This window comes from Scyliorhinus torazame, chromosome 21 (genome assembly GCF_047496885.1).
Source record: "Scyliorhinus torazame isolate Kashiwa2021f chromosome 21, sScyTor2.1, whole genome shotgun sequence".
NCBI lineage: Eukaryota > Metazoa > Chordata > Chondrichthyes > Carcharhiniformes > Scyliorhinidae > Scyliorhinus > Scyliorhinus torazame.
Genome location: NC_092727.1, coordinates 21,891,048 through 21,903,773, shown reverse-complemented (window position 1 = coordinate 21,903,773; position 12,726 = coordinate 21,891,048). Strand labels below are relative to the sequence as shown.

The 12,726-nt window shown below is 42.6% G+C and overlaps 1 protein-coding gene across 2 annotated transcripts in view; it reads right to left on the bottom strand.

The window, feature by feature from the left end:
- Positions 1-12,726, bottom strand: part of snx19b (sorting nexin 19b) — a 222,788-nt gene that overhangs the window by 99,823 nt on the left and 110,239 nt on the right. The gene's annotated exons all lie outside the window — the stretch shown is intronic.

Here is a 12,726-nt window from a genome sequence, read left to right as displayed (position 1 = left end):
TGCATACAACAGAAAGTGGGAAGTACATAACCCATTGAAACCAGCCAATGTAACATAAAAAGGGGAATGGGAAACTCTTTGAAATCAAGGTATTAGTACAAGTTTATTGGGTATTAGAAGGATCGCATCCCACGGTAGTTATCAGATTACAAAAATGAGTAACTATTAACCTGGATTAATGAGCTTCCTATCTTCCGCATCCAGAAGTGGTCTTTCTACACCATGACTCTCTAACAATGGTTTCACTGTACCATTACACAGCTACTGCCCAAATTAACAGACAGAATAAGTCACTTTCATGAGTACTTATGTTCATTTTGGTTGCCACTACTTTTATGCAGGAGTCAGTTTAAAACTCAAATTGGAAACTTAGCACCAGAACATAGAGACGGATCAGACAGTGTAACAGTTTAATTGTTTACTCCAATTCCTACAGTCACAGATTTAAGCATCAGTAGTCCACAGTTGCTTGAATGCTTACTTTATGCTCCTACAGTTACAAGTTTGAGTGTCAATGCTACCATTCAAGCCAGGTTATGTACTGTAAATTGGATTTCACTGTAAGGTAACTGAACTGCCATGCTCATAGTTAGAGCACTGAAATGTTCATGACTGGCAAGTGGGAGGATTTGATTTTGGTGTGTCACACTCAATTAATTAGGTTTAATCTCAATTTTGAAAGAGCATTATTAATAGACAGAGAAATGCACAACACTCAACAATCCACCTACCCTCCATCTGGAACCTAATGTTTCAAGATCAACTACCTTAATAAACAGGAAAAACACAACCAGTGGACCTGACTTTGAATAGTGTAATGGGGGAAAAACACCTCATTAGGGCTGAAGTGAAGCATAACTTACAATGTAGTAGCAGCATGCACACGTTGAAATAAAATCTCATTTGTATCCAAAGCGGAGTAAATTCTTCCACTGTAACAGCACTATTTTTAGGAAGAGTCAAAAAGGCAAATTTTGAACAGTAATGTTTACCCTCTTTGTTTAGTAACATTGTCACTTTTTAGAATGCAACAATGGCCGACTGGACCATTGTTTACATCTTTGAATAATAACATAGCAACAGTAGTAACAACTGGCAGTAACTTTATTATTCTTCAAGAGTATTACTGCCAGAATTCCAGAAGGAAAAACATAAGTGAAGGAGATAAATCGTTCCTGTCTGTGAAAACATGGCTTCAGTTCATGATAAACTGTAGCAATCTGATGTTCCTGCAGGGGAAAATCTGAAATCAAAAGAGCACAATAAATTAAGTACATCTCTAAATAACATATATTGGCTTGAAGAGATCTCAACCGTTCAAGAGGCATCTGAAAAAATTGACAGGGATCCAATTAAAATTGTGGTTTTATTTAAGATGTTTCTTGGGAGAGGGGAAACAAACAAAAATCTCATTTGTCCAACATTGTCTTCTCACTCATCTTTGTGTCCAATAACTAATGTACTGAAATTGCCACACATCTCATGTTCCTTGAAATAACACAGAGATGCTTCTGGGTTATTTAAGAAGCCCATTCTAAGTAGAAGAATGTCATTATAATATAGAATGTTTGAACAATTCAATAAAGCACCTCCAAATATTTTCACTGGCAAGCAATGAAAAATACGTCGAGTATTTCAATCTAATTTCCACATATAACAAAAACATCTCAAATGCATTTTATAGTTTAACATATGCATCTAATTCCATACTGTAGAAATTTCAAGTCTGACAAAGTAGCAGCCTATTTGCAATGAGCTTTTGCTTGTATGTGTGTTTCCGAGTGCAGTACAGCCCATTCTCAATTGATGAGGGGTGGGTGTTGTGCTGTGGGATCTGGTTGGAAGAGGACCTTAATTTTCTGATTGTTTATTGAAAGGCCCATTTTCTCACATATTTTGGAGATGGAGTTGACAATGGCCTGGAGTTCAATTCTTGAGTGAACACACACAAAAATATACTGAAGCTCAATTACTAAGTTTGGAGTGATTTTGCTTTTGGATTGGATTGAAGATGGCGTAGGTTCCCGTCTGTCAGTGTAGATTATCTCCACACCTGTGAGTAACTTGCTGGAAATGAGGTGCAGTATTGCAGTGAGGGAAATGGAAAAGAAGATTGGCTCAATGACACAACCTTGTTTGGCCCCAGTCTTTTCTGAGATAGGATGAATTCTCCGCCGCGCCACATTTCTGTTTCACCCCGCCGGCAGGATGCTCCGTTAAGCCAGCTGCTCAATGTGGTTTCCCATTGTGGGAGAGCCTCATGCCGTCGGGTTGCCGGCAAAACGGAGCACCATGTCATGTGAGAGCACCTTTAAGAAATGGGTCTTTTAAGAAATGTACCTTTAAGAAATGGGTGTTTATCAGTGATGTCAGAGTGTGGGTGGAGCTGGGCTGTCTGTCAGCTTTTTACTCTTGTTTTAGGCTGTTTGCTGCAGTGTGTGTTTTAGTTTCGTTTTCAGTGTTGGAGATGAAGCCAGACAGAGCAGATGCACTGTTGATCTCTCTGCCATGAAAATACTATCTCTTGATCATTTGGTGAATTCAGAATTACAAATGTTCTCAGTAGTGAATGTAAACCTAATGTGCTTCTGTTGAAAGGTGTTTATTTTGTCTTCTGGATGTTGTTTGGGAAGTTATTAAGGATTACTTAGTGTTATATTCTTTGGGGGTTGTATTTGAATTGATGATTGCTAAGATGTTCACTGTATGTTTTAAAAAGGTTAACTTGAGTTCATAGAATAAACATTGTTTCGCTTTAAAAAATACTTTTCCATTTCTGCTGTTCCACACCTGTAGAGTGGGCCCTGTGCTCCCCATACCACAATCTATTAAAAGTTGTGGGTCAGGTGAACTCCATGATACACTTTGAGGTTCTCTAAACTCTGGCCCATAACAACCCCGCCAGCGGAGAATCCAGCACCGGGTCTCCGCTGGTTCAGTTGGTGAGGATCATGGCTTGCATGTCAGCGTGGAATAGGCAGAGGAGGATGGGTGTCAAATCTTTGAGGGATTCCAAACTTGAGAAGGATATGTCATACGTCTTTGTGTTTGACAGAGTCAAACTTTTCCCTGAGGGTAACAATGCCATATATAATGGCTGGTGCTGTTACTTGCATTTTTCTTGAATTTGTTGCTAAATGAAGATCATGTTTATGGTGCCTCTCGATGGATCAAAACCGCACTGTAAATGTAGATGGAGCTCTTCAGCCACTGGAAGGAGGCGATTGAAGTGGATCCTTGCAATGATCTTCCCTTTGACAGACAGCAGGAAGACTACTTTGCAGTTACCACAATTGGACTTGTCACCCTTCTGAAGTATAGTCACAATCACAGCATTCCCGAGAGCCCTCACCATCTGCTCCTCGTCCCATTTCCTTCAGAGGCCTTGTTATCATTCAGCTGTCGAATAGCTTTTTCAACTTCACTCAGGACCGGGATAGACCCTGTGGTGCGCTGAGACTGACCCGGACTGGGTACTGAGGAATGTTGTTGTGCTTGTCCAAGTTAAAGTCAGGGTCTCAGTTGAACAGTTCTTCAAAATGTTCTCTCCAGCAAGCCCTGACCATCTCATTGTCTCGATGAGCTTCTCTCCTATGCTCTCAGCAGGTTGGGCCCTTGAGTACTTGGGCCATAGATCATCTTGACAGCACTGAGGAAACTGTGCATGTCATTGGGGTTTGTGAAATGTTAGGATCATTCACTCTCTTTCTACCCACCATTTGTTCTTTTTCATTGATTAAGATCAACGGCGAGATCTCGGAAAATATGGACCATTTTCTGCATTTTGGGATCCTCTTGATGAAGGCTGATATAGAAGATTAAAATTATCATCTCCTCCAATGTGCCAACTCAACCTTTGGCCAACTAAAGAAGAATACGTGAGAACCAGAGTCCCAAACCCAATAGAAAGGTCATAGTCTACTGGGCAGCAGTAACTCCTGCACTCTCTTTTGCTTACGGCACTTGGACAACCTACAGAAGGCACCACAAGGCACTGGAGAAGAACCATCATCAGTGCCCTTGCAAGATTCTCCAAATCCAGTCACAAGAAAGGTAGCTCAACAGCAGCGACCTCTCCCAAGTCAATATGCCCAGTGTAAAGCACCAGTCACTTAAACCCAGCTTCGCTGGGAATGACATGCCATTTGTATGCCTGACACCCAAAGAAATTGTTCTACTCATAAACCTGGTTGCAGCAGGAGACTCCAAGAAGGGCAACAGAACTTTTTAGGGATGTCCTCAAACCATCCCTGAACAGAAAAAACATCACCGCCAACTGACAGGAGTCATTGGCTTGTGACTGATCCAAATGGGAAAGGTTTGTTCGGCAAGACACCGACCACACTGACAGACTTCTTCAGGGTCATCCAGAGGTGAAGTCGAGGCATCGGAGCGAGCTCACAAACCTCCAAACACCTCATTGACTCAACCCTTAAAGCACCACCTGCCCTGTGCAATGTGCATTGGATTCATCAGTCATCTCAGAACTCATCGAATCACAATGGAAGCAAGTCATCCCCGATCCCAAGGGACTGCCTTAAAGAGTCTGTAGATAATTAATCTCTTAAATTTGAGTGAGCTACTTTGTAATATTATAAAAAGCAATAACTAAAAAGCAAAGGGAGTTCTGAGAACAGTTACATTTATTTGAGACTCATTACTCAAAACTCACCATAACTTAGAAATTAGGAAATGAGCAATCCTAAATATTTCACCACAACTGGCATCTTAATAGTCATACATTCATCGGCAACACATCAATCATTCGATGTCTGTTTACTTTATTCAATCTGATTTCATATTGTAATTTGAATGTGAAATCCAGCTGAAAGAAATGCAATGTGTGTTAACATCCACTGTGTTACATGGGAAATGATTAGATAGAATCAACAGGCGGAAGCTTTCTAGCTCAGTTGCACTGTTATTAAGACATAGTTCCTAATTCTCCTGTACAAGTTCCTGAAGTACTATTAAATACAGAAACTGAAATATATTCCAATTGGTAAAAATAAAGTTGAAACTGGAGACGTAAAGCATATATGAACCAGCGTTGGAGGCAATAATATTTGTGAGTTAAGGCTATCTTCTTTGTCAATGAGTATAAACGTTGTACTCCCACTTTTACGACAGTTGGAATAACACCTTTTATTCAACATATACATTTTAAATACAATATTGCCTAATCAACAACAAAATGTACCTTATTAAACCAAAGCAATTAATAAAATTGTAAATCATTTTTGAATTACGTCCTCACAATACAAGAACATCAAGGCCATAACCAGAATTAGTTGCCAAAACATGATTACAGAAAGCAAGCTAAAACAATTATACACAGAAGCTAGATTAACCCTCCATGAGATTACTTTCTGAAAAACATCTATTATTGTTCCTACGCCTGTCTGATATATTGAATACTTAGCTAGTAATTCAAAATCTAACCCAACACAAGCTCTGAAAGTACTTCTCCAAAGAACTTGAGAGCTATCTGATCACAAATGATAAATTGACGTGAAATCTTAACGTGCCGTCTTATTTCTAATAAAGACTGGACCTTTCAATTATGGTTCATGTGCACTACTGTTGAACCACATCCACCATATTCCAACTTCTTGTCACAACATTTAGTATTCAAAGGTCCACTCTTACAATACTTACAATACTATCAGTAGGGTACATTGGCCCCAATGGTTCGTCACTGCTGTCATGTCAGGCTGGTCAGGTAGCAAAGATTTGCAGCACATAATCAATTAATATGTAGTTACTCAAATTTAATAAAAAGCAAGCCTCTTTATTAGTATTTTTATTAGAAAATACTTCAATAATTTTTATTATGAATATTACCAATTAAAACAAATTTGGGTCCAGTACTATGGAAACCGCTGCTTGAACAACCTCAAAGGAGTTACAAATTAAGGGTATAACAAATGGTTTTATTAGTTTTAGATTTTAAAATGTCTATAAATTACTGGCACAGAAACAAGAAGCACAAGCCAAATGTGTAAACGTTAAACCATTACTTTGCCAACTCGAAACTGGACTAGTCAATCTGAAGCAACAATTAAAATGGCCACAATCAGCTGTTTCTAAATGTGCTGATTCACATCCACTTTTTTAAGATAACATGATTTTTTTTGTTTTTAATTAAATCCAATGGAAATTGAACATTGTTTAAAATAACTATGTATCATTTTTGTTTTCAGAGCCAGTGGCAGTCAAGTTGCAATTATTAAGAGAGTTTCAATTCTCCAGTGTCTTCTCTTGAATGCACCGTACTTGTACTGAGGAACAGTTCCACAGATACTGGAAAACCTTCACTTATGAAGTTTTCATGTGAGCCGAGGCGGAAAGCAATATTCATTCACTGGGGAACCTTTGCTCTGTTCCCACAAGTACAGGTCACATGATCAGGAGCGGGAACCTTTCCTAATTCAGCTACTTTGAGGCATACTAACTAAGCATTAGGTAAGATATTTCTTAATGGGGGCATCTTAATGGGGGCAGTTTAACAGTGTAAATTTGCAAGTTTACTCTCACTATTCAGTTAAGGCAAAACAGAAGAAATGCCATATTATAACACAATTAAATTTCCAAGTGAAAAAGGCCTGCGCAGCAACTGTGATATTCTACTGCCATCTACTGCTTCTATTATACAGTTGTGATACAGCTCAGAACCATAGTCGTGTTAACTTTATTACCTCTCTAGGCTGGAATGCATTTTATAATTAAACATAAGCCATAAGTCAAGTGATCCATTTAGCTTTCCTAGAACATATGAATTACATTCAACATTATTCTTTCATATTAAAAGTACTCAAATATTTAGACACTTAGCAAGCTATCCACTGCATTCTCAGAATAAGGCTATCACTTTCAGTGATTGCCACGTTCTGAAGCTCTCAGTTCAGAAATACCTTTTAAGGAGAACACGGATACTATGTGAAGTACTAATATGGAGTATCGACCCACACTCTTCCCATTAACATCTGGGAGCATTACATTTTTAAAATTTGTTTCACTGAACCTGTAATGTGGGGCTGTTCGCAAGCAACCCTCACAACAATACGTGTGGTCATTAGTTCAAATGGTACCTCAGGGACCAAAGCAGATAAGAGAACCAAGACGCACATGTATAATCTGGCACGGTGACAATGAAATGTTTTGTCCTCTTTTCAGCACATGTTCACATAGCCAATCAAAGCCTCAGCCACACTCCTGGCTAAAAAACATTGGTGGCAAATTGTCTATCTTAAAAAACTAAATATTTCTTAGAAGGGAAAATATATCTTATTCATTTGCTTTAGATTTGTTAAAGTTTCAAAATATATCAAGAAATAAAGTTTCTTTCAGACAAGCTATGGCTTGTAACAATTTCATTTTAATTATTTTAAATGCGTGCATTAAAAAAATCACTCATTTTGATAAACAATGAAAAAAATTGCTGCTTACCACATGTTCAAATTGATCTAAAAATGTGATTACTTTCCAACAAAACACTTCTTTGGAGTAGGATCTGCAAGTGTCGCTACAAAAGTTCTTATTTTTGCCCTAATGGACTATTTTGCTCCCATAATGGCCCATACGGTAAAGACACAGTTCAGTTAGTGGTGGAAGAAATGAAGAGGGAGTTTCGGAGATGGGATCCACTCCCACTGTCACTGGCGGGGAGGGTGCAGACTGCAAAGATGACAATCCTCCCTAGATTTCTGTTCATCTTCCAGTGCCACCCGATCTTTATCCCACGGTCTTTCTTCAAAAGGACTGGCAAAATCACCATGAGTTTTGTCTGGCCGGTAAAATCCCCGCGGGTGAAGAAGGCGATGCTTGAAAGGAGCCGCATCGAGGGGGCACTGGCATTGCCGAGTCTGATCAACTACTACTGGGTGGCTAACATAGCCATGATAAGGAAATGGATGGTGGGTACGGGGTCTACCTGGGAGCAAGTGGAGGCAGCTTCGTGCAGGGGCACCAGTTTGGCAGCCCTGGTCACGGCTCCCCTACCGCTGTCGCCGGCCAGGTACACCACCAGCCCGGTAGTGGGGGCGGCCCTGCGGATATGGGGCCAGTGGAGGAGGCATGTAGGGGAGGTGGGTGCGTCTGTCTGGGCTCCAATATGTGATAATCATTGATTCGCCCCGGAACATGGATGGTTTCATAGAACATAGAACATTACAGCACAGTACAAGCCCTTCGGCCCTCGATGTTGCGCCGACCTGTGAAACCACTCTAAAGTCCATCTACACTATTCCCTTATCATCCATATGTCTATCCAATGACCATTTGAATGCCCTTAGTGTTGGCGAGTCCACTACTGTTGCAGGCAGGGCATTCCACGCCCTTACTACTCTCCGAGTAAAGAACCTACTCTGACATCTGTACTATATCTATCTCCCCTCAATTTAAAGCTATGTCCCCTCGTGCTAGACATCACCATCCAAGGAAAAAGGCTCTCACTGTCCACCCTATCCAATCCTCTGATCATATTGTATGCCTCAATTAAGTCACTTCTTAACCTTCTTCTCTCGAACAAAAACAGCCTCAAGTCCCTCAGCCTTTCCTCATAAGATCTTCTCTCCATACCAGGCAACATTCTGGTAAATCTCCTCTGCACACTTTCCAATGCTTCCACATCCTTCCTATAATGCAGCAACCAGAATTGCACGCAATACTCCAAATGCGGCCGCTCCAGAGTATTGTACAGCTGCAACATGACCTCATGGCTCCGAAACTCAATCCCTCTACCAATAAAAGCTAACACACCGTACGCCTGCTTAACAACCCTCTCAACCTGGGTGACAACTTTCAGGGATCTATGTACATGGACACCGAGATCTCTCTGCTCATCCACACTGCCAAGAATCTTACCATTAGCCCAGTACTCTGTCTTCCTGTTATTCCTTCCAAAATGAATCACCTCACACTTTTTTGCATTAAACTCCATTTGCCACCTCTCAGCCCAGCGCTGCAGCTTATCTATGTCCCCCTGAAACTTGTAACATCCTCCCGCACTGTCCACAACTCCACCGACTTTAGTGTCATCTGCAAATTTATGCACCCATCCTTCTATGCCCTCCTCCAGGTCATTTATAAAAATGACAAACAGCAGTGGCCCCAAAACAGATCCTTGTGGTACACCACTAGTAACTGGACTCCAGTCTGAACATTTCCCATCAACCACCACCCTTTGTCTTCTTCCAGCTAGCCAATTTCTGATCCAGACTGCTAAATCACCCTGAATCCCATGCCTCCGTATTTTCTGCAGTAACCTTCCGTGGGGAACATTATCAAACGCTTGACTGAAATCCATATACACCACATCAACTGCTTTACCCTCATCCACATGTTTGGTCACCTTCTCAAAGAACTCAATAAGGTTTTTGAGGCATGACCTACTCTTCACAAAACCGTGTTGACTATCTCGAATCAAATTATTCATTTTCCAGATGATTATACATCCTATCACTTATAAACCTTTCCAAGATTTTGCCCACAACAGAAGTAAGACTCACTGGTCTATAGTTACCGGAGTTGTCTCTACTCCCCTTCTTGAACAAGGGGACAACATTTGCTATCCTCCAGTCTTCTGGCACTATTCCTGTAGACAAAGATGACTTTAAGATCAAAGCCAAAGGCTCAGCAATCTCCTCCATAGCTTCCCAGAGAATCCTAGGATAAATCCCATCCGGCCCAGGGGACTTCACTATTTTCACACTTTCCAGAATTGCTAACACCTCCTCCTTATGAATCTCAAGCCCTTCTAGTTTAGTAGCCTGAATCTCAGTATTCTCCTCGACAACATTGTCTTTTTCCTGTGCGAATACTGACGAAAAATATTCATTTAGCACCTCTCCTATCTCCTCGGACTCCACGCACAACTTCCCACTACTGTCCTTGACTGGCCCTACTCTTACCCTAGTCATTCGTTTATTCCTGACATATCTATAGAAAGCTTCAGGGTTATAAGACCATAAGACCATAAGACATAGGAGTGGAAGTAAGGCCATTCGGCCCATCGAGTCCACTCCACCATTCAATCATGGCTGATTTCAACTCCATTTACCCGCTCTCTCTCCATAGCCCTTAATTCCTTGATCCTACCTGCCAAAGACTTCTCATGTCCCCTCTTGGCTCTTCTTAGCTCTCTCTTTAGGTCCTTCCTAGCTAACTTGTAACTCTCGAGCGCTCTAACTGAAGCTTCATGTCTCATCTTTATTTAAGCCTAGTTCTTCCTCTTGACAAGTATTTTGACTGCTTTAGTAAACCACGGTTCCCTTGCTCGACCACTTCCTCCCTGCCTGACAGGTACATACTTATCAAGGACACGCAGTAGCTGTTCCTTGAACAAGCTCCACATTTCCATTGTGCCCATCCCCTGCAGTTTTCCTCTCCATCGATGCATCCTAAGTCTTGCCTCATCGCATCATAATTTCCTTTCCCCCAGATATATCTCTTGCCCTGCGGTATATACCTATCCCTTTCCATCACTAAAGTAAACTTAATCGAATTGTGGTCACTATCACCAAAGTGCTCACCTACCTCCAAATCTAACGCCTGTCCTGGTTCATTACCCAGTACCAAATCCAATATGGCCTCGCCTCTCGTTGGCCTATCTACATACTGTGTCAGGAAACCCTCCTGCACACATTGGACAAAAACAAACCCATCTAAAGTACTCGAACTATAGCGTTTCCAGTCAATATTTGGAAAGTTAAAGGCCCCCATAACAACTATCCCGTTGCTTCCGCTCCTATCCAGAATCATCTTTGCAATCCTTTCCTCTACAGCTCTGGAACTCTTCGAAGGCCTATAGAAAACCCCTACAGGGTGACTTCTCCTTTCCTGTTTCTAACCTCGGCCCATACTACCTCAGTAGACGAGTCCTCATCAAACGTCCTTTCTGTCACCGTAATACTGTCCTTGACTAACAATGCCACCCCTCCCCCTCTTTTGCCACCTTCCCTGAGCTTACTGAAATATATAAACCCCGGCACCTGCAACAACCATTCCTGTCCCTGCTCTATCCATATCTCCGAAATGGCCACAACATCGAAGTCCCAGGTACCAGCCCATGCCGCAAGTTCAGCCACCTTATTCCGGATGCTCCTGGCATTGAAGAAGACACACTTTAAACCACCTTCCTGCCTGCCGGTACACTCCTGCAACTTTGAAAACTTACTAATGACCTCACAACTCTCAACCTCCTGTGTACGGGAGCTACAATTCAGGTTCCCAAGTGTTCAACTCCTCTCTCTCCCTATTCCTCGTCTCGCTATCACGTCGCACGGGTAACAACCCAGAGGTAATAACTCTGTTTGTCCTTGATCTAAGTTTCCACCCTAGCTCCCTGAATTCCTGCCTTACATCCCTATCCCTTTTCCTACCTATGTCGTTGGTACCTCTATGGACCACGACTTGGGGCTGCTCCCCCTCCCCCTTAAGGATCCCGAAAACACGATCCGAGACATCACGCACCCTGGCACCTGAGAGGCAACACACCAACCGCGAGTCTCTCTCGTTCCCACAGAATCTCCTATCTATCCCCCTAACTATGGAGTCTCCAATGACTAATGCTCTACTCCTCTCCCCCCTTCCCTTCTGAGCAGGGACAGACTCTGTGCCAGAGACCTGCACCCCATGGCTTACCCCTGGTAAGTCCCTCCCCCCCAACAGTATCCAAAGCGGTATACTTGTTACTAAGGGGAACGACCACAGGGGATCCCTGTACTGACTGCTTCCTCCCAGCCCCTCTCACCGTCACCCATCTATCTTTATTCTTCGGAGTACCTACATCCCTGAAGCTTCTATCTATGACCACCTCTGCCTCCCGAATGATCCGAAGTTCATCCAGCTCCAGCTCCCTAACGCGGTTTCTGAGGAGCTGGAGATGGATGCACTTCCCACAGATGAAATCAGCAGGGACACTGACGCGTCCCTCACCTCAAACATTCTGCAGGAGGAACATTGCACTACCTTCCCTGCCATCCCCTCTAGATAACAAAAGAAAAAGAAAGAAAGAGCTTACCTGTTATTCACTCCCCTTCCCAGCAAGCACTCACTCAGCAACCTCTGCGCCCTGCACGATAACACCTGAGGGAAAATAAAAGAAAAGAAAAACGACTTACCAGTCACCAGCCAGTCCCTTACCTGCAGGCTGTGACATCACGGTTCAACTTCTTTCGACTTTTACATGCCCTCGAGCCTTCTTCTTGGTCTTAATAGCGGTTGGGTTTTTTATGGTTAGAGGAGGGGGTAGGGAGGGAAACACTGAAGAAGTGTTTCGGGTTTAAGTGTCACTTGACAACAGCTCCTCCACAACCCACCTTCAAGTTAGGGTGGGCACACGGACGTATGCAAATTGGCCCCGCAACAGCCAATCAGCAGCTCCGTTCTACTTCCCTCTGCTGGATGAACATGGTGGTGGGCGGGGATGGGGAGGGTGGGCGATATGTTCCTGGAGGGGAGCTTTGCGAGTTTCAGGGGCTTGGAGGAGAAATTTTGGCTGGTAAGGGAGAATGACTTTAGGTACTTACAGATGCGGGACTTTGTACGCAGACGGGTCCCATCCTTCCCACGCCTCCCGCCAATAGGGATCCAGAACAGAATAGTCTCTAGAGGAGAAGGAGGAGAGGGTAGAGTCTCGGATACCTACAAGGTGCTCATGAAGGGGGAAGAGTCCCAGACGGAGGAACTGAAACTCAAATGGGATGAGGAGCTTGGCGGGGAGAT